General features: G+C 45.8%; 1 non-coding gene across 1 annotated transcript; it reads right to left on the reverse strand.

Moving 5' to 3' along the window:
- Nucleotides 1-19,816: 19,816 nt before the first annotated feature.
- TRNAA-UGC (transfer RNA alanine (anticodon UGC)) lies at nucleotides 19,817-19,888 on the reverse strand. Its single transcript has one exon. It is a non-coding gene; the product is annotated as a tRNA-Ala (tRNA).
- Between the last annotated feature and the right edge of the window lie 2,017 nt (nucleotides 19,889-21,905).

Raw genomic sequence — 21,905 nt, forward strand, 5'->3', positions numbered from 1 at the left:
AAATGATGCTGCAGTAAACATCAATATACCTCTCTCCTGGAGCACATACATGGGATATTTGTGTATCTTCAGTCTTTACCAGATACTGACATATGACTTTCTAAAGAGGCTATCTTGTGATGTAGCAGGAAAGTTCTACAGTTAGGAGTCAGGTGACCCAGTTCTAGTTTAATTCTGACACCAGCTGACAGTGTGACCTCTGGCATCCCCTTGTTTGGTCTCAGTTTCCCCATCTTTAAGATGAAGGTCTACTAGCAGATTTCTACACTTCCTTTTTCCTGAAATGATTAAAAAGATGTTTTACAGAAAGATCTTTTGGAAGTAAGTCTCCCAGAGGCAGGCTTGTTGTAAGTCCTAGAGAAGGGTTTACTGTGGAAGGCAGTTGATACTTTCTGAGCTCCTACCAAGGATTGGGCACTTCAGTTTTTCATTTACTGGCTTAGGGTGATTAAATGGCTTGCCCAAGACCACAGTGCTAGAAAGTATCAGAACTCGGACTTGAACCCTGCTCTGAGGGATTCCAGAGCCTGAATTCTGTCTACCGAACAAGCTGCTTTTTCTTTGCCACAGGTCAAGTTCTTTCCCAACACCCCGGGCTGGATTATTGAAATGGAATTCTCCCTGGGCATCTCAACCAACATGAGGAGCCTCTATACTGGGCCCTGCCCCAGGAAGGCAGAGCTGAGTCTTTTAGATGTGAGAAGGTACTAAGGAAGAGCCCTCCTTTGGAGGGAAGATAGTGAACAAGTGGCACTGAACCAGAGGCTGAGGACAGCACAAAATCATAAACACTGAAGGCATTTATCCTCTGACCACAGCTAATGAACCAGTGAGGAATCGGCATCAATAAGAAGCAAATTAAACACCAGCTCCAGTTAATTAGTAAGCACAGCTGCCTGCCATCCTACAGTCAATTTCAGACTCACATTATGAATTGCCTCCCTGGAGAAACCAGCCCCCTCCTCCCCCAAAAAGCTTGGATCCAGTAACTAACTTTTAATGGAGTAGCATCTTTCAATCGAAGGACAGCAACTTATCTCTGGGTCCTAGCTCTGTGGTGACACAAATTCTCTGAGCTGCCCAATCTCACTCAAGGTTAGTAATTAAGGCATAATTGAAATGAAATTAATTGCAATAAATGTGTAATTAGCACAGCCATTGATTAAGGGCATTTGAAACGCGGTCTGTGCATGAGACATTGATTGCCATGCTTTTTTTGATAAATGTAATTGCAATGATATCTTTTGTTACTCCAGAAGTTCTTTTTGTTTAATGAATTTCCACAGGAAGTATTGGACTTGAAGTCATCTGACTTCATGAAATTCAGAGGTAGAAAGAGAATATTTCAGGCCCCAGTTGTGTTGGGTATAGGTCCTTTTGCCCAGATTTCATGTAGTGTCAGTTTTAGGGTAGACCCTTAACCCATAAGCATCTTTGTTCAAATCTTTTTCTAAAAGGCACTCCTTCCTTTGGGCAGTCCCAGCTCATGCCAGGTGCACAGTTTGTCCAGTGGAGCATGGGTTGGGTTTCAGCCTACACTGTTCCATCCAGCTGGGCACCTTTGTGTGATGAACTCTTACAACCATACACAGCAGACTTGGTATCCTTCTCCATGTAGAGGGAGGTGACAGGAAGGCAGAGCTAGACCTTACTGGCTTGAAACTTGACTCAGGAGCAAAGCCTACAGATCCTAGATGCCCTCTGCCCCCAGCCACCTTGATTGGTTGGATGTTATGTAAAAATTCCCATCTGGAATGCTGGGACTTAGTAGTAGCCAAGAGGGAAGACAGTGAGACTGGGCTAGGTGTGGCGTGGTAGAGTGTAAAATGGCTGTAGGACCAAATGGTGGGCAGACGGTAGAGGTGGGGGACAGTGCGTGGTCCTACCACACTATGGAGGAGGTATGGTGACCTCAGGACAGTCAGGCAGGTGTCCATATGTAGGGGTCAGTTATGGCGGTGGGGGGCTGGTGGCAGAACCTGGGTAGCAGGCCTGGGCTTCTCTAGGGAGTTTGTGGGGAGCAGGGCTAGGGTTCTCTGGACTCCCACACTGAGTCTGGGGCAGTGGGGTCCAGCTCTGAGTCAGTGGGGAGGATTTAGTATGTCAGGGCAGCACCGTCTACTCCAGGTCCCGCACCCAGGACAGGGCTGAGGCCCAGGCTGGATGACAAGGCTCTGAAGGTCACATCTGACGCTCAGTGACAATGTTTCTCAGCTTTCTGGCTCTGAGGAGGAATGGCTGGTCCTGACTGATCCCGAGGGCTTCCCTCTGTGAGTGTCTGTTCTTCATACTGAGGAGTTTGTTCATTCATCGGATCACTTATATTTTCATTCATTCACTCAGTGAGTATTTAGTGGGTGCCTTGTGTGCAGGTGCTATGCTAACTGCAAGGGATAAAGTGGTGACCCAGCCCCTGCCCTCATGGGGTTCAAGGTTGAGTGGGACAGGCAGGCTTTGAATAATCACACAGACTTACATATTCCCTTAATTACAAGGAGGGACAAGTGCTCTGTGCCTTTCGTTTGCCTCTCTGGGTCCACCTCCACCTTCCTCCACGCTTCCCTGGGGGCTGACCGCTGTGATCTGCATGGAATGGCTCTTCTGTTCTCAGCTGTCAGGTTGGACTGGGCCAACAGGGGCCTGGCCGGAGACCAGAGAGAGGGAGGAAGATGCAGTCGAGGTATTTATTCCCCCAGATCACTGGTTGTTGACTGTGTCCTTACTGAAGGCCGCAGCTCTCCACCCAGCTCTCAGGTTCAGTACAGCTTCCCCCGTGCTGGGCCTCCGGCCGGGCTGTTCATGGTGCCCCCCTCTTTCTAGTCTGGAGCACTGCACGAGCCTTCGTGTTTCCCTTCACCCTGCTCGCCTTTTAAATGATTCCTCTCTACATCTGCCCTCAGCTACTCAGCTCAGCTGTGCTGTTTGTTCCATCTGGGAGACAGAATGAGTTGACAGGAGTATAGGGAACTATGAGAAGGGACGACAGGGAGCATTGGCTTGATCTGCCGTGTGTGTGTGCAGGTGTGTGGGTGTGAAGAAATGCTTCTTTGTGGTTAAAGCTGAGATCTGAGTAAGGGTTAAACAGGTGTGGGAAAGTGAGAGAAAAGAGGAATTTCCCTGTAGAGGAAAAGCCAGTGCAAGGGCCCTGAGGTGGGCGGGGAGAGTGAAATATCCTTGGGGCCTGGGAGGAGGCTGAATCCCTGCTGCCATTTGCTACCTCCTCTGGCCCAAAGCAGGGGCAGCTCTGGTCCCTGAAGCTAACAACAGCCTTCAACATGGTCATACTCCCTGCATGGGGCTTGGTCCAAGGCCTCGTGTTGTGGCCTGGAGGCCATCCAGCCATTTCCTCCAGCAAGAGAGTCTGTCTTTCCCGGAGTCTACATGTATCTTTCAGCATGCTTCTTGGACAGGGGATGAGTACTGGACTTAAGGGGCAGTGAACTGTGTGTGGTTGACCTCCTGGAACCAGACTTACCTAGGTGTGACTCCTACCTACTCTGGGCCTGCTGCAAGGTAGTTACCACTTTGAGCCTCATTTTCTTACCTGTAAAATGGGGCTCATGAAACCTGATTAGGTGAAGCATCTCTCAGCTTTCCCTCCCCACTCTCAACCCCTTTAGAGCCCCGGTTCCTCTTGGCTGGCTGTTGCAACAGCCTCCCAGCTGGTCGCTTCATTTCTCACCTTCAGTTTTTTTTTTTTTTGGCCGCGCCTAGTGGCTTGCGGGATATTAGTTCCCTGACCAGGGAATGAATCCGGGCCAAGGCAGTGAAGGTGCCAAGTCCTAACCACTGGACCGCCAGGGAATTCTCTCTCACCTTCAGTTTTGATCCCATCTGATCCGCTCTTCCATTTTTCAGCTAGGTGGTTCTTCCTGAAATGTTAATTTGACCTCATAATACCCCTAATAGTGAGTCATCCATAGCTCTATCAGTGGCTCCCCAGGGCTCCCAGCAGTGGGACCTCAGATACACCTGGAAAGTATTTTTAATTGTGGTGAAAACACATAGCATAAAATTTATCATCTTAACCATTGTTCATGTTAATTATATTCACATTGTTGTGCAACACATGACCAGAACTTTTTCATCTTGCAAAACTGAAACTCTATTTCTATTAAATAACAACTTCAGGCTTCCCTGGTGGCGCAGTGGTTGAGAGTCCGCCTGCCGATGCAGGCGACACAGGTTCGTGCCCCGGTCTGGGAAGATCCCACATGCCGCGGAGTGGCTGGACCTGTGAGCCATGGCCGCTGAGCCTGCGCGTCCGCAATGGGAGAGACCACAGCAGTGAGAGGCCCGCGTACCGCAAAAAAAATAACAACTCCCTACTACCCCTCCCCATACTCCTTGTTACCGTCGTTCTTTCTATCTCTATGATTTTGACTATTCTAGGTACCTTATATAACTGGAATCGTATAGTATTTGTCTTTTTGTGATTGGCTTGCTTCACTTGACATAATGTCCTCAAGGTTCATCCATGCTGTACCATGTGTCAGAATTTCCTTCCTTATTAAGGCTGAATAATATTCCACTGTATGTATGGACCACATTTTGTTTATCTGTTCATCTGTCAATAGACATTTGGGCTGCTTCCATTCCTTGGCTGTTGTGAGTAATGTTGCTATGAACATGTGTGTACAAATACCTCTTTGAGACCCTGTTTTCAATAATTTTGGATATATACCCAGAAGTGGGATTGCTGGATCATACGATAGTTCTGTTTTTAATTTTTTGAGGGACTGCCATACTGTTGGAAAGGTTTTAAAAAGTATAAATGTCTAGGTCCTACCCTGGGAGATGCTGACTATGTAGGTCTGGAGGCGAGGGGGTGGGTGGAGCTGAGTATCTATCTGCCTTTCACCTCCCTCAAAAGCCCCTCCCACCCTCCTGGCGACTGTACAGAATTGAGTCTAAATTCCTGAGCCTGGCACACAAACGCCTTGATGACCTACCTCCACTCTACCTTTCCAGCTTCCTCCTCTTCACTGTCCCCGTCACCACACTTGTACCTGAAAAATAACCATCTGCTTGTTTCCTAGACATAACAAGGTCTTTCACACTTCCAGGCTTTTGCACACGCTGTATCTCCCATCCACAGCTCCCCGCATCTCTTTTGTGCCTAGAAAGCCTCAGTTAATCTGGCAAAATTCAGCTCAGATATTGGCCAGCTCCATAAGGAAAGCCCTTCTCTTCCTGGTCTTGGCTCCCCACAGCCAGAAGTCAAGCCAAGTCCCACAGAGGAAAGAGAGGAACCATGTTGGTCCCTCTGAGGTCCACATAAGGAACCATTTCTTTATCCTCATCAGCAGATTTTGAACAAAGTTTGAACAGCACACGTCATGGTTTCCATGGTTACTGTAAAGACATTCTAAATGTAGATGATTATGTAACAAACTGGGATGAATCTTTTGGGAAAAAGAAAAGTTTTGACCCTCCTTTTGCAATGAATGACTTGATGACCCAAGAACTGTGGGTGGTGACTGTGCGTGGGGTCACTGCAGAATAATGCATTTGGGCTGCAGGCAGCAGTAAGACTTGCCTTCAGAGAGCAAGTGCCCCATGCCACCATCCAGGTCAAAGCTCCTGTCATTCTGCAGACAGGGAAAACTGAGGTCCAGAGAGGAGAAGTGACTTTCCCTGAGCTCCATAGAGAGCTAGAGCCTGAACCCGGACAAGTTTCAGGTCACCAGGGGCAGTGTGCCATGGGGAAAGGAGCCCTGAGTTTGACATGAGGCTACTCAAATATGAATCTTGGCTTTTGCAGCCTCAGATTTTAAACTTGTGATATTACTTGTATTAGTCAGTGTAATCAATGCTGGTTGCTGTAACGAAGAAGTCCAAAATCTCAGTGAACTTTTCAACAATAAAGTTTTTGGTTTTTTGCATATGACACAGTGCAATTGGGCATTTGATGGACAACCTTCCATGTGGTGACTTGGCAACCCAGGCTCCTTTCACCTCTTGGCTCTGCCATCTCGAAGGACCATGAAGAGCAGATAGGACACATATGCTAGATGGACACATGATGACAAGCATGGTGGATCCATAGGAGGGAACATGGAAAAACGCTGTCCTCCAGCCAGCTTGTATTGCTTGTATTGCTTTATCTGCTTGTATTGCTTTAGCCAAACTTAGCCTAGTCTAATATAAAGGTTGAAAGTTCCTGGAACAGAGCAAGGAGTTTATCTCCAACTTGGGGAGCTATTAAAGCCTTCCACTTCCACAGGGCTCCGTCCCCAGCTGCCATGTTGGAATTCACCTTTTAGGGAGGCCATAGGATATAGGGAAAGATCAGAAACCTTGAAATCATGCAGACTTGAATTTTATCTTTGTCCCCATGTCTTATTAGCCATGGGATCTTGGTCAAGTCATTTACTTTCTCAGAGTTTCTTTGTTGAAAAATGGGATAATTAATAAAGATGGGAAGATTAAATGGACAGCATATATAGAACAGCATTTGCCCATAGTGGGTGCTCAATAAATATGCCCTTTATTACCTTCCTGGCCTGATTTTTACAACCTGGAACCTACTGGCCCCTCAAAACTGTGACGACTTCTTCCTCCATACTGTGTTCTCACCTCCTGTGTCTTCACCTCTTTCTATCCTTGTCCTGATAGCTGTGCCTGGGGCATATTTCATAAGAGATAGCATTTTCCTACCACTCCAAACTCTGCACCCATCCTCGAATGCTGTCAACCCCAATAGACCATTGTGGGATAGGTTGGTGGATGGCTCTTAGGAACCACAGGGCCAAACCATGCAGTTTGTTGGAGGCCTTGAGGTGACTGTATTTAATTCTATTCTATTTATTTATTTTTGGCTGTACTGGGTTCTCATTTCTGTGCACGGTCTTTCTCTAGTTGTGGCGAGCGGGGGCTACTCTTCGTTGTGGTGCGCGGGCTTCTCATTGCGGTGGCTTCTCTTGTTGTGGAGCACGGGCTCTAGATGCATGGGCTTCGGTAGTTGTGGTGCATTGGCTTCAGTAGCTGTGGCGCGTGGGCTCAGTAGTTGCGGCTCGCAGGCTCGAGAGCGCGGGCTCAGTAGTTGTGGTGCACGGGCTTAGTTGCCCTGTGGCATGTGGGATCTTCCCAGACCAGGGCTTGAACCCGTGTCCCCTGCATTGGCAGGCGGATTCTTAACCACTGCGCCACCAGGGCTCACGTTCCCCGCCGCCCCCCCACACACCGACTGTGTTTAATTCTAAATGCAACTGTAAACCAATGAAGGATTTTACAAGATGAGAGAAGAATGATTTAATTTACATCTTAAAAGAGATGCTTAAGAGATTCCCCTGCTCAGTGGGGAATGAATTGTAGAGGTGCAGGACTAAGCAGGAAGACCTATTAGAATGGGAGTAGTTGGGATGGAGAGAGGTAGAGAGACTTAAGAAGTATTCAGGAGAGGAAATCACTGAGACTCCATGACTAGGAGGTTCTCCCAGAACACAAGGGCTTAAAGTGATAAGAGTGTGGATGAAGAATATGGAGGAGATTTGAAGCATAGAACATTGTTCTCAGCAAGAGAAAACAATAGCAGCCGTACTTGTAGAAGGAACAGTACCTAAAGGTGTGGTTATAGAAAACTTGATTGAGTTAAAGAAGGACTTGAATCTACGGATGGAAAGTCTTCTCATATAATAAATAAGAAAAAGAAACCATCCCATAGTCACTGCCAGGGAAGATTTTAAATTTCAAGGATAAAGAAACAATCGTATGAGTACACTTGAAGGTAAACATTTTTAAAAGAAGCAATGGGAGAAAAATCAGACCAGCATGATAGCAAATTTCTCCTCAACATTTTCTACAGAAGAAGAAAAGAATTAGAGTCGAAGCTTTGAAGGAAAATTTACCCCCCAATTCTATGCCTAGACAAGAGGTCATTCATATTGGAAGACAATGTAAAAACATTCATAGGTATGCAGAGACAGTGATTATACCGCTTGTATTTATTTTTTTCTGGAAAAAAAAAAGACTGGAAAATGCATTTCAACATGTCAAGGTATGAAACAAACACTTTAAGAATGGAAAATTCAGGCTATCAATGGTGGGCAGTAAGAATTGAAATAATTTATACCTAGAATAAATCTAAACATTTTTTTGAACAGAAAGCAAATGTCATAAACAATCCTAGAAAGAATAAAAATAATAGTGAATAGTTAGTGAGCACTTCCTATATGGTTGGCACTAAATGTTTTACCTGTATTAACTCAATTCTCATATCTTCATAAGGTGGGCACCGTTAGAACGCCTTTTTTTTCTTTAATGAGGAAGTGGAATATAGAGAGGTTAAGAAATTTCCCCAAGGTTACACACACACAAATCTAGGAAATCTGACTCCAGAGCTTGCATGACTAATTGTACTTCTTCCTATCCGTATGGGAGGGAGAAGGTAATAAAAATAAACATAAACATGAAGTGAATCTTATAAACCTATACAAATAAAAATTTGTATAGGAGAACATTCAGGTGGAATTTCAAGCAGGATACCTTCCTACAGCAAACACATGATAATCATGAAATAAAAAAATATTTTAAAATTTGTATTATTTGACCTAGGAGTTCTGCTTCTATAAATGTACCTAAAAAATAATCAGTAGGGGGCTTCCCTGGTGGCACAGTGGTTGAGAGTCTGCCTGCCGATGCAGGGGAAGCGGGTTCGTGCCCCAGTCCGGGAGGATCCCACATGCCGCGGAGCGGCTGGGCCTGTGAGCCATGGCCGCTGGGCCGGCACGTCCGGAGCCTGTGCTCCACAACGGGAGAGGCCACAGCAGTGAGAGGCCCACATACCGCAAAAAAAAAAAAAAAAAAAAAATCAGTAATATATCCATAGGTTTATGTACAAGGATTCTTATTGCAGTGGTGTTTATTATAAAGAAAAGTTTGAAAGAAATACAAATGGCCAAGAATTTATAATTAGCTCTATTCAGTAACTTTTTTCTGGATGCAATAAATTTTGATGCTGAACGTTCATGTGATAGAAAAACATGCAGTCGTTCAAACTATATTGTAGCGAAAGATACAGAAACATGTATTAGGATATAGATTCAACTGCTATAAAGAAGACCTAAATTAACAGTGAATTAAAAAAGATGGAAGTTTCTTTCTCCTTCATGCAGCAGTCTGGAAATAGTCAGTCCAGGACTTGCAGCAGCTCTGCTCCAAGGGGTCACTCAGGGACCCAGCCTCCTTCTATCTTGTTGCTCTGCCATCTATAGAGCATGGTCCAAGACAGTCCATACTTCATCCTCACTTCCTGAGGTCTCATGGCTACACTTAGCTGCAAGGGAGGCTGGGAAGTGTAGGTTTTTAAAAATTGAAGTATAGTTGATTTACAATGTTGTATTAGTTTTAGGTGTACAACAAAGTGATTCAGTTATGTATATGTATATATAGATATATTCTTTTTCAGATTCTTTTCCATTATAGGTTATTGGAAGATACTGAATACAGTTCCCTGTGCTATACAGTAGGTCCTTGTTGTTTTTCTGTTTTATATATAGTAGTGTGTATCTGTTAAACTCAAACTCCTAATTTATCCCTCCCCCACCTTTCCCCTTTGGTAACCTTAAGTTTGTTCTCTATGTCTGTGAATCTATTTCTGTTTTGAAGATAAGTTCATTTGTATCATTTTTTAAGATTCCATGTATAATTGATATCATATGCTATTTGTCTTTCTCTGTCTGACTTACTTCACTTAGTGTGATAATCTCTAGGTCCATCCATGTTGCTGCAAATGGCATTATTTCATTCTTTTTCATGGAGGAGTAATATTCCATTGTATATATGTATCATACCTTCTTTATCCATTCATCTGTCGATGGACATTTAAGTTGCTTGGAAGTGTAGTGTTAAAAATATCATGAACAATTACAAAAAATTTTGGTGGATTCTGTTACTAAAGGGAGAATGGGAGAGTGGAGATTGGAGAACAAACAGCACTCTGACTCGGCACAGAAAAAACCTTACAACATATTAAGTGGAAAAAGTAGGGAAAAAATATGATCAACTTCACACATCTATGTGTACCTATATGTACAATTCTTTTTTTTTTTTTTTTCCTGTATAAACAGTGGTATTATTTAAGAGTTGGGACTGTAGATGATTTAAATTTTCTTCTTTATGCTATTTTTGTGTTTCCCCAATTTTCTACAAATTAACATTTATTTCCCCCTGTAATCAGAAAAACTCATCATATATACATTAAAAGAAGTAATTTAGGAGAGAGAGCCGTGTGTGTAGTGTGACTGCAGCCACCTCTCCTTTCTTCTCTGACTTCTCTCTGCCAGGCTTCTTTTGTTGGTGGATCTCTCGTCTCACACACAAAGGGATGACATTGTCTATTCTACATCTCAGATATGAAGCCCCAGGAGGAGTTGTCAGTGAGTTTATTTTGGTGTGAGGCAGAACGTTTTCTACCAGGAATACAAAGCCTGCCTCAAACATGGGCTTTCCTCCAGGGTGATCATTAAGAGCAGTTCTCCTGTTCTCCCAGGAACGAGGGGCTCTTGCCCTGAGATGGGGGGAGAGGAACTGTTCAGCAAAGAGTGATGCTGGAGGAGGGGGCAGGAACCAGGAAACAGGAAGTGCCTAAAGAGACTTCTATTCCTGGTCCTTCTGCTTCTTGGAGCCCGAGACAGGGAGGGGTTCAGGGAAGACCTGCTTCTCCTTGGGGTCTGGCTTCATAACTGATCTTCCCCAGGGACAGTCTTTTTTTTCCTTTCAGTTTTGTTGAGATATAATTGCCATACAGCACTGGATACGTTTAAGAGGTACAGCATAATGACTTGACTCTTGACTTATATATATTGCAAAATGATAACCGCAATAAATTAACATCCATCATCTCATATCAATACAAAAAAAGAAAAAAGAAAAAAATTTTTTTCCTCGTGATGAGACCTTTTAGGATTTACTCTCTTAGCAATTTTCAGATATACCAGACAGCAGTGTTAACTGCAGTCATCATGTTGTATGCTATTCACGTTCCCAGTGCTCATCTATCTTATAAGTGGAAGTGTGTACCTTTTGACCACCTTCATCCAATTCCCTTCTCCCCACCCGCTGCCTCTGGTGACCACAAATCTGATCTCCTTTTCTATGAGTTTGGATTTTCCCCCCCTTTTTTAGATTCCACATATAAGTGAGATCTTATAGTATTTGTCTTTCTCTGCCTGACTCATTTCACTTAGCACAACGCCCTCAAGGTCCATCCATGTTGTCACAAAGGGCAGGATTTACATGGCTAACCAGGAAACAGGAAGTGACTTACATGGCTAAATAATATTCCACTGTACATATGTGCCACATTTTCTTTATCCATTCATCTATCAATGGGCACTTATGTTGTTTCCATGTGTCTTGGCTGTTGTGAATAACGCTGCAGTGAACATCGGGGTGCAGATATCTCTTTGACATAGTGCTTTCATTTTCTTCAGATATATACCCAGAAGTGGGATTGCTGGATCATAGGATAGTTCTATTTTTAACTTTTTGAGGGAAGTGCATACTGTTTGCCACAGGGGCTGCACCCATTTGCAATCAGGGGGACAGTTCTGACTCCTCCTCAAAGCTTTGTTGGATTTGTTGTCAGCTTTGCCTTTGGTCTAATGATAGTGTCTCAAGACTCCCCAACAACTAGATGAGTGCCTCCTGTGTGCCCGGCATTGTTCAGGCTGACGGGAGTTCAAGGTCCAGCTCTGCCTTTTACTAACTGCATGATTGAAGACAGAGCACTCACCTCCTCTGAGCTTCAGTTTCCTATGTGTAAAGTGAGACCATACAACGTCTACCCCACAGGATGGGTATGAAGATGAATTGAACTGAAGCCCGTGAAGTGTCTAGCATGGTGCCTGGTGCAGACTGAAAGACACTGGCTTAGTTTGCTGGGGCTGCTGTAACCCACATGCTAGGTGGCTTAAACAACAGGAATATATTGTCTTGAAGTTCTGGTGGCTGGAAGTCTGAGACCAAGGTGTTGGCAGGGTCAGTGCCTTCTGAGGGCTGGTAGGGAAGGATCTGTCCCAGGCCTTTCTCCTTGGCTGTCTTTTCCCTGTGTCTCTTCACATCGTCTTCCCTTTAGGAAGACTATGTGTCTGCGTCTAAATTTCTCCTTATAAGGACACCAGTCATATTGGGATTGGACACCCCCTAAAGACCTCATCATTAACTAGATTACCTCTGTAAAGACTCCATCTCCAAATAAGGTCAAGTTCTGAAGTAGTGGGGGTTAGGACTTCAACATATGAATTTGTATGTGTGTATGTGGGAGGGGGAGGGTGGGGGGGAGCAAAATTCAATCCATAACAAGCACCTGTAGCGTCCATAGCAGAATACTAGAAATATTGGTCATTATTATCACCATGATCCTCGCAAGCTTTGATGTGTCATGTTGCCCTGGGCCATCTCGAGTTGCCATGGCACTGATTTCCTGGAAAGGGATCAGAAATGTCTTTCTTGCCTGAGCCACGATGGTGACATTCCTGTCTGTCTCCCAGGGCTCCATCCCAGACAGCTCAACGTGCCAACAGTCTCTGGGATGCTGGCCAGCTTCTACCCTGCGGGGTCAGGCCCGTTTAGCTCCTTCTCTCTCCTGTTGAGAGTTTGAGAAATTCATTTATTTGGCAACCCCTTCTGTTATGCCTACTATGTGTTAGGCATTATTCTAAGCACCTTGCACGTATTAACTCATTTAATTCTCGTAACAGCCTAGGAGGTGTTCTCACCTCCTAGATGAGTAAAAGGAAGGAACAGAGAAGTTAATTTGCCTGGGATTTCATGATTAGCAAGTGGTTGAGCTGGGGTTTTAACCCAGGCAGTTTTGTTCTGAACAACCACATTATGAAGGAGAAGCAATATGGCAGGAATATAAACTTTGGAGTCAGAGAATTGTGAATTTGGATTCCAGCTAATGAGCAGAACTAGACATTTCCATCACTGCCTGCTCCACCCATAGTTTTTCGGAGAAGAATAGGCCCCTCCCCCAGTTCTCCTGGTCATGTTCCATTATGTCACTCCAGGCCTCAGCTGATTGGACTGAGATGGACATGTGACTCAAGGGTGCTCCATCTGTTGGCTGGGACCCATGACGTAGATGGCCAATCAGATATCACTCTCAGGCGTTTGGCTAAGAGGCTTGAGCAGTGAGGATGGGAGCTGAAACCTTCTGGTCCAGAGCCATTGTTGGACTGGAATGGTCATTGGGGGTCAGGTGCAAGCCCGGGTTAGAAGGCAGTGGAGGACATGTGTGGGCAACTGGGGGACTGCTTTCAGAGGTGGAGAGAATGGAGCAGGACACAGAGAGAGACAGAGATGCCTCGTGCTAGAGCAGAGGTTGTCCCCAAGAAGGAAAGACACACACACACCCACACCCACCCACACACACACTGTTGGTGACCCTGCCCTTCATTGGTGCCCTTATACCTTAAGCTTCTGTGCATGTTGGCTGCTAACACCTTATAGTTGTTCCTTCCCCAGAGAAACCCTTGACCTCATGGCTTCCCAGCCAGGTTGGTCCACTGCTCTGCCCCCAGCAACCAGCTGCCAAAGACTGACTCACATGGTACAAAAGGCCAGCCTCCTGGCTCAAGATGAGGCCAACTCTGGTGCCATTCATACCCCTGAGCTCCCTGGGGATCGGGCTGAAGCTGGTCTCCACCTGAGATGACATTCTTGCTTAGATTTCATCTCTCCCCTTCCTTGTCCTGCTTTCCTCTCTCCCTTTCTCCCGAGAGCCTCCCTCAGTAATCACTTGCACAAGAATTCCCATCTCAAGGGCAAGTCGGATTCCCAAGAAACAAAAGACAGACACCTTGGCTCTTGACTGCTGTCTACTTTCAGGCTCCGTAACATTTGGTCTTGTTGGATTTCCTATGCTAGGATTCCGAGTCACCTATTTTCTTTATAAGAACCTCTTTGATTGAGTTAGACCAGGATGGTCTCTGTTTCTTGCAGCTGAACAAGTCCAAATTGAGTGAACTTGGTAAAGTTTCTTAACCATTCTCGATCTCACTCCATCTGGAAAATGGTGCCCATTATTCTCCTAACTTCAGTGCTTGCTTCAGTGACTTAATAAGAGAATGCATACGACAGTTTTCAGCATTGTGATTGGCTTAGAGTGGGCACTCTGTTAGCAGGTTCTAGTTTTTTTTGTTTCTTTGGTTTTTTGGTTTTGTTTCGTTTTACAATATTCTCTTCCTGCCTTGCTCAAGTCAATTCAGGCTGGGGAAGCATAAAGAGAAAATATATCAGAGTGCTGTATGACTTTCAAAGCACCACAGAAATGTGGGAGTTCAAAGAGGTATGAGTTTAGAGTCCCAAAGATCGTTCAACTCTCTAGCCCATTGCTTCTCAAATTATAATGATCATGTGAGTCACCTGGGGATCTTGTGAACATGCAGACTCTGGTTCAGGAGGTCTGGGTGGAGCCTAAGACGCGGCCTTTGTAACAGAGCTCCAGGTGGTGCCAAAGCTGCTGGTCCTCAGAATAGCAAAACTTTGAGTGGCAAAGCTCTAGTCTGTCTTTTGGTTCCAGAGGGATTTTTTTCCTCCCCAAATAGTCAACTCGAATGGCAGGCTCTTCCCTTTTCATTCCATTTTGCACCTCCTGTGAGATGTGATTCCTGCCAATAAGGAGATCTCAGTGGTTTAGGCAGCCAGGAAAGCTGTCGATTGTAAAGTGTGGTGTGTCGTAAGTAGAGCTCACTGTGGGGGATGTGGGAGGTTGGGGAGGGGCACTTGCTCCTGGAGAGGAAGTCAGGGAAGTCTCCTTGGCAGAGAAGAGCTGCCGGTCTATCACAGCACCGTATCTCCTGATTCCTACCCCCTCCCTACTCCTTTAAGCAAGAATCCCAGGACTGCTGTGACATCTTACCTCCTGTTGCCTGGACCCGTGTCTGGGTGCCCTGCCTTCTGGACAAGACTATCCACACCTGAGCCCACCATGTTCCTTTGGCCATGGCCTTGAGCCTCCCAGCCCGCTACATATTAGAGATCCTAGCCTGCCTCTTTCTGATCCAGGGTCTGTTTTGACACCATGACTAAAACGAGAGGTTCAGGCAGTTCCAGATATGAGGAAAAAAATGTGTGTTATTTCCACAACATTTAGTGCATTTCCTCTTTTAATTATAATCCTGGCCAAGTCCTTACAAACATTATCGTTTCCAAACCGAGATTGGTTTTCCTTGTTCACGGATGCCAACAGCTGGGATAGCTTTCCTCCATCTGCTGCCTTTCTCCTTTGCCGTTCTTCTTTCTTTGCCCCCTTTTTCCCTCGGGGTTCACAGCGTGGAGGCTTTGTCTCAGAAAGGCCACTGTTGGCCTGAGTAGGGGAAGGAGGTCTTCTGCTTATTGCTACGCCATCTTCTGTTGGCATATTTGGGAGTTTCCACTTACAGCCTAGAAGTAGCTGAACAGAGAACAGGCCCTTGATTGATTAATCCTTTCTTTAACATATGCTAAGAATCCTGGTATGCCAGACACTGCTCTGGGTTCCATGGATACAGCAGTAAACAGACATGGTTCCTGCCCTGACAGTCTAGCTAGATGTATTATACCGATCTTATCAATGGGGGCACGCACACACACACGCGCGCACGCGCGCGCATGCACGCACACACACACATTCTGGTCTTCAACCTCCTGAGAAACCCAATCTCACCATATTCAGAGAAATGGCCTCTGTCCCAGGCCCACGGAAAACAAAAGAAATTCCTAGAAACATACCTCACACGTGTTTGGATGGCTATTAACAAAAAGACAAGGAAAAGCAAGCGTTGACAAGGATGTAGAAAAAAGGGAACCCTTGTGCACTGTAGGTGGGAATGTAAATTAGTGCAGCCGCTATGGCAAACAGTATGGAGGTTCTTCAAAAAAAGATTTTTTTTAAATTAAAAATAGAACTACCATATGATCCAGCAATCCCACTTCTGAGTATATTTCCAAATGAACTGAAATCGGGATCTTGAAGAGATTAGCTGCACTCCCAGATTCATTGTATTATTATTCACAATAGCCAAGATATGGAAGCAACCTAAATGTGGAAGGATGAATGGATAAAGATGGGGCATGGAATATTATTCAGCCTTTAAGAAGAAGGAAATCCTGGGACTTCCCTGGTGGCACAGTGGTTAAGAATCCACCTGCCAACGCAGAGGACATGGGTTCGAGCCCTGGTCAGGAAGATCCCACGTGCTGTGGAGCAACTAAGCCCATGTGCCACAACAACTGAAGCCCGCGCGCCTAGAGCCCGTGCTCTGCAACAAGAGAAGCCACCACAGTGAGAAGCCCGCGTACTGCAACGAAGAGCAGCCCCTGCTCGCCGCAACTAGAGAAAGCCCGCGCGCAGCAACGAAGACCCAATGCAACCAAAAAAAAAAAAAAAAAAGCCAGACAGAAAAAGACAAATACTGTATGGTTTCACTTATATGTGGCATCTAAAATAGCCAAAGTCAGAAATAGAGAGTAGAATGGTGGTCGCCAAGGGCAGGAGAGGGGGAAATGGGGAGATGTTGGTTAAAAGGTATAAAGTTTCACTTATGCAAGGTGAATAAATTCTGGAGATCAAATGTACAACAGTATGACTGTAGTTAACAGCACTGTATTGTATATACCTGAATGTTGTCAAGAGGGTAAATCTTCAGTGTGCTCACCACACACACACAGAAGAAGAAAATGGTAACTTTGTGAGGTGATGGATATGTTAATTAGCTTGATTGTGGTGGTCCTTTCACAGTGTATACATTTATCAAGATGTCAAGTCAGTACACCTTACATATACGCAAATTTAATTGTCAATTATTCCTCAATGAGCTGTTGTTTTTTTAAAAAGAACTAATGTACTTTAGTAATTTTTGTCTCTGGGGGCATTTTGAGGGCAAATGGAGTGGGAGCCACAGGAAAGGTTTAAAAGTACCATTGATCAAAGAAACCAAATGGCTGGGGACTTGTTTGACGCAGAAGAGGGAACAAGAGACCTCTGGAGGGTCTGGCCCCTCGGTGGGGGAGGGATGCTCTTGACAGAGGGCAGTGAGTCATAGCTGGGCCCTGTGTGCTTATGTACAGAATTTCACATCCAGCAAGGAGAGGTTCTTGCTTGAAAACTGATGGTGAATACAGACAATGCTCCAATCCCTGTGGAAAATGACTGCACTCAGCTCCCTAAATTCTGTGTTTCTCCATATTTGTATATGCTGTTACCCAGTGAATACCTGATTAAGGAATGCAGCTGCTAAATGAATACATTTGTTGCTCATCAAATGGAACCATAAAGCCAGCGATGATGGGGCTTATTAAAAAGCTTCTTTCACTCAGTGAAAAGTCCCCCACATGTCCCAGCCGGTCTCAATATCGCCGCTAATGAAATGGGTAACCAATACACAAAGAGATGTATTCAAGAGCAAATTAACTGCCTCAGGAATATGCATCATAAAGATTGCAGCCTGGAAAATAAATAGACAGTGTATTGTGCAAATTGGCCCCGTGTTTAAGTGTTGATGAGTTGGAAATATTGGTTTAGCTTCTTTTTTTTTTTTTTTTTTTTTGCAGTACGTGGGCCTCTCACTGTTGTGGCCTCTCCCGTTGCGGAGCACAGGCTCCGGACGCGCAGGCTCAGCGGCCATGGCTCACGGGCCCAGCCGCTCCGCGGCATGTGGGATCCTCCCAGACCTGGGCACGAACCCGTGTCCCCTGCATCGGCAGGCGGACTCTCAACCACTGCGCCACCAGGGAAGGCCCTGGTTTAGCTTCTTGATGGAAGCAGGCAGTATGGGATCCTGTAAGGCAGACATTAGCATTCAAAAATCAAGCTGGGGACCCTCTCATTTGCTAGAACTGGGAAGGGGTGAGAAGGAGTGAGCAATGAGCCATTCCTAAGTGACAGGCCCTGCGCTGTTGCCACCTAGTCCTTGCATTGCCCAAGAAGGGGGGGCACTATGTTACCTACCTGTGACCATGTAATGAGATGACACAAAGAGATTTAGTTTTCTCTGTCTGTCTAAACCGTTAGTGCATGAACCTTTATCAGATTATTTAAAAAGAATTAACCCCTGTTAAATAAGCCCTCAGACATTTCTGGGCTCCCTTGAGCCCTTGCTCATGATGAAAGAAAAGAAAAGAAAAGAAAAGAAAAAAGAAAAGAAAGAAAGAAAGAAAGAAAGAAAGGAAGGAAGGAAGAAAGAAGGAAGGAAGGAAGGGAGAGAGAGAGAGGGAGGGAGGAAGGAAGAGAAGAAAGAGAAAGAAAGAAAGAGAGGAAGGGAGGAAGGGAGGAAAGGAAGGAAGAAAGGAAGAAAGAAAGAAGGGAGGGAGGGAGGAAGGGAGGGGAGAGTGAGGGAGGAAGGAAGGAAGGACGAGAGAGAGAGGAAGGAAGGAAGGAAGGAAAGAAGAAGGAAAAAGAGAGAGACACAGAGACAGAGAGAGAGGGAGGGAGGAAGGAAGGAAGATTTCTCTTTGTGTCTTCTGCTCCAGATTCTGGTCCTTCTCACACCTACTCTCTGCCTTTATTCTCCTTTGGACACTTTCCAGACCAGAGGGAAGCAGCAACCTGCAGGTTGAAAGGCCATTCCCAGCACCGTGGCTCCTCTAAGACCCAAGGTTAGGTCTTACGGCTCTTCCCTCCCTCCTCGTCCTAGTCGACAGACGCGCGTGCACGCGCGCACACACACACGCGCACACACACAGCCTGAGGAGAAAGCCATAGGGTGGGTTTTGAGTCACATGGATTTGGGTCATGTGATCCCGGGCAGGTCACCTGATGCCCCAGAGTCCCTGTTGCACCAGGAGAGTGAAGATGATCTTGTCTCCCTCACGGGCAGTTGGGAGGAACTGATGAAATAACACACAGAAAGTTTCTGGAATGATTCCCAAACATCAGTCCCTCCTGAGTCCTTATCTCCTCCATGATTTTCACAGGCCTTCCTTCTTTTGAAAAGAACCAGTGAAGTGGGTAACTGAAAGGAAGTTCACAGCAGCTACGGGCCCCTCTACAGAGGGACTGAATGAGCTGATTTAATGTGTAGCAAGATCACAAAAAGATAAAAACCAGCAGACCCAAGTGCACCTGCTCAAGCAGCCTTTTTATTATTCTGTTTATTATTTAGTTATTCTTTTATATTAGTATGTTTAATATAATTATTACATTTCATTATTTTTTAGCATGATTACTGCAATGATTATCTTTAAAGGAAAGCTGATGAATTGTTTGGGTTTATCCCATTCCAGACTAATTGACAGTCAATTTCCATTTGAGGTCAGTGGATTCCGAAAGGCTGTAAGGGCTGTGCACCCCATTTGTTTATGGGCACACAGCTCAGAATGGGCTCCCCCAGAAGCAGCTAAGGGTGTGAATGCATGTGATTTCCCTGGGAAGTGATCTGAGGAAGTGACGGTAGGGGACCAGGGTAGTGGCACAGGGAAGGGAAAGTATAAGGTGCCTTAATGAGCAAGTTAATGCATTGGCTGTTGGGGAACTTCTGGTAGGTAGCGTAGAACCCACATCACGGTCATCCCGCCTGAGGGGGAGGGAGCTGGGTTGTTTATCCAGCAACTCAGGTCAGTCATTTGAGGGCTGTTCCTGGGGACATTTATTCTTCAGTATTTCCAGCCTGCATGCAAAGGCCACTAAGTGGGGAGTTGCAGGTGCTTGTAGTAGGAAGCCATCCCCTTGTCTGGGACTGGTGAGTCCCCAAGGGGATGTGGGTCATGCACCGAGGGTATCTGCACAAGCTTAAACATCTGGGATCCACAGAACATCCCCTGTTTGCAATGTTGTGTTTTTCTTTTTTTTTTTTTTCCTGGCCGCGCTGCGCGGCTTGCAGGATCTTAGTTCCCAGACCGGGGATTGAACCCTGGCCCCAGCAGTGCAAGTGCAGAGTCCTAACCACTGGACCATCAGGGAATTCCCTGCAATGTTGTGTCTCTGTATTTGTCTTTCTCTCCAGACTATGAGCTCTCTGAGGGCAGGGCCATATCTTGTTTTCTTGCCCACTGCCTAGCAAAAACCTGGCCCAGAACAACCACTCAGCAAACACCTGCTGACGGACTGAATGGATGATGGAGGGAATAAGTAATTGAAGGCTTGAAAATGCACAGGACCAAGATTATAAACTCAAATGCCTACAAGAGCCAGGGGGAGGGTGAAATGAGTAACACAGTTCAGAAAAGAGAAAAAGCAGAAGGTGGGAGTTGTGGGGACATGAAAGACACACATCCTGTCAATGGCACAGCTGTTACTCAGCTTTGAGTGATCGTCACCTTGTGGGAATTTGACCCATGGTGGCTGGACCTCCTGACTTTTTAAAAAAGAAAAGCCAGGACTCCCCATTAGGTAAAATTTCTTGATTTTAAAATGCAGTCAATGATGTAAAATATTCTGAAAACTAGAGACAGATCCCTCAAACACATCTGGGTGATGTAACTCATTGCCAGGCGTATGTGGTCACCCAGTTACATGAAGCAGGACACAGCACAGAGCACTTCCGGAGAGAGAGAGACAGGGCCCCCCCAGCTCCCCAGAAGTCCCCACAGTGATGTGCCCTGGAATGTTCATGGATTAGTAACATAAAGAATAGTCTGGTAGGTTCATGTCGTCCCTTAGGCAGGAGACTTGGGGGGAAAATCCCTCTATTCCCGTATCTGTAAAGGAGGTACATTAAGGCCCGACCTCTTTTGTGGTGAAGGTTAATATATTGATGAGTGAGGCAGTTCTTTATAAACCCTAAATCCAAGCTTGGTTGGTGCCCTTCCCAGAACTCTCCCTGCTGCCATCGAAGGCTGTTTCCTTGGCTCAGGGTTCTTCTAGGTTCTCTTCCTGTCTCTGCCCTAAGCCCTCAGGGTCTGCTGTGGTTGTCAGGCTCCTAACTGGTGGCCTTGGTCCTGATCTGCCCGTCTTTGCCAGGTGCCTGGCAGCTTAGTGCTGGTGTGCTCAGCTGTGATGTCCACCTCTGGGATGCCACCTTCTGGACCACCCAGCCTGGGTTTGCAACCTGGAGCTCATGACTCAGAGAAGCAAATATGAATGCAGTTCCTTCTTTGGAGGAGCTCACAGCCCAGGGGAGGCAGACCCTAATCCGTGACAACACAGACGTTAAGGATCAGTGGCATTTCCTTGTTTACCAAGCCCCATTCCTTTTCTTCCTGGGCATGAAGCTAGACTACATTTCCCAGGCTCCCTTGCAGTTAGGTGAGACCATGTGACTGAGTTCTGACCAATGGAATGTGGGCAGAAGCAATGTAGCGCGATTCCCAGCATGGCCCATAAAAATCTCCTCTGCAATTCTCAATACACTCTCTCTTTCACCATCCACTGGATAAATGGAGAGAACTCCAAGCACTGAGACAAGCGTGGAGCCACACGATGGAAAGGACTTGGGTCTCTGAATAACTGCAGAGAGTAGAAATTTCCACATCTCCAAATGACCTGGGTTGTGCTGTGATGTGAAGGACAAACCTTATTGTGTTACGCCGCTGAGATTTGGGGGTTGTTTCTTACATCAGTTATCCCACCCTGACTGATACAGTGCCCTAAGCGGAAGTGTGCAGAATGCCTCGGGAACCCCTGGGCCTCCTGGGGAACCCCTGGGCTCTCTGCTGGGGGAAGGACTGGACTCCAACTCAGAGCTCATTAAGGAAGCTGTAGGCTCTCTACCAGGGTACGAGAAGTGTGGAGCTGGAGAGTTCAGATCTGCTTCCACATATGTTAAATTAAACACAGTTAAAGGGATTTTGTGATGCCCGTTGAGGTGGATAGAAAGAACTTCGGGCAAGAATAGTTGTTCCAAGTTGTGGGTGAGAGTTGCATTTTTCCATCCTCCAGGAATTCGCATCTCAATGGTGCAGGGTAGACATTATTCCTTCAGGGATAGCTAAAGACCATGAATTTCTCTTGGCAAATGGTTCTACCTCTGAGAGTCACT

Source organism: Orcinus orca, chromosome 16 (assembly GCF_937001465.1).
Source record: "Orcinus orca chromosome 16, mOrcOrc1.1, whole genome shotgun sequence".
Taxonomy (NCBI): Eukaryota; Metazoa; Chordata; class Mammalia; order Artiodactyla; family Delphinidae; genus Orcinus; species Orcinus orca.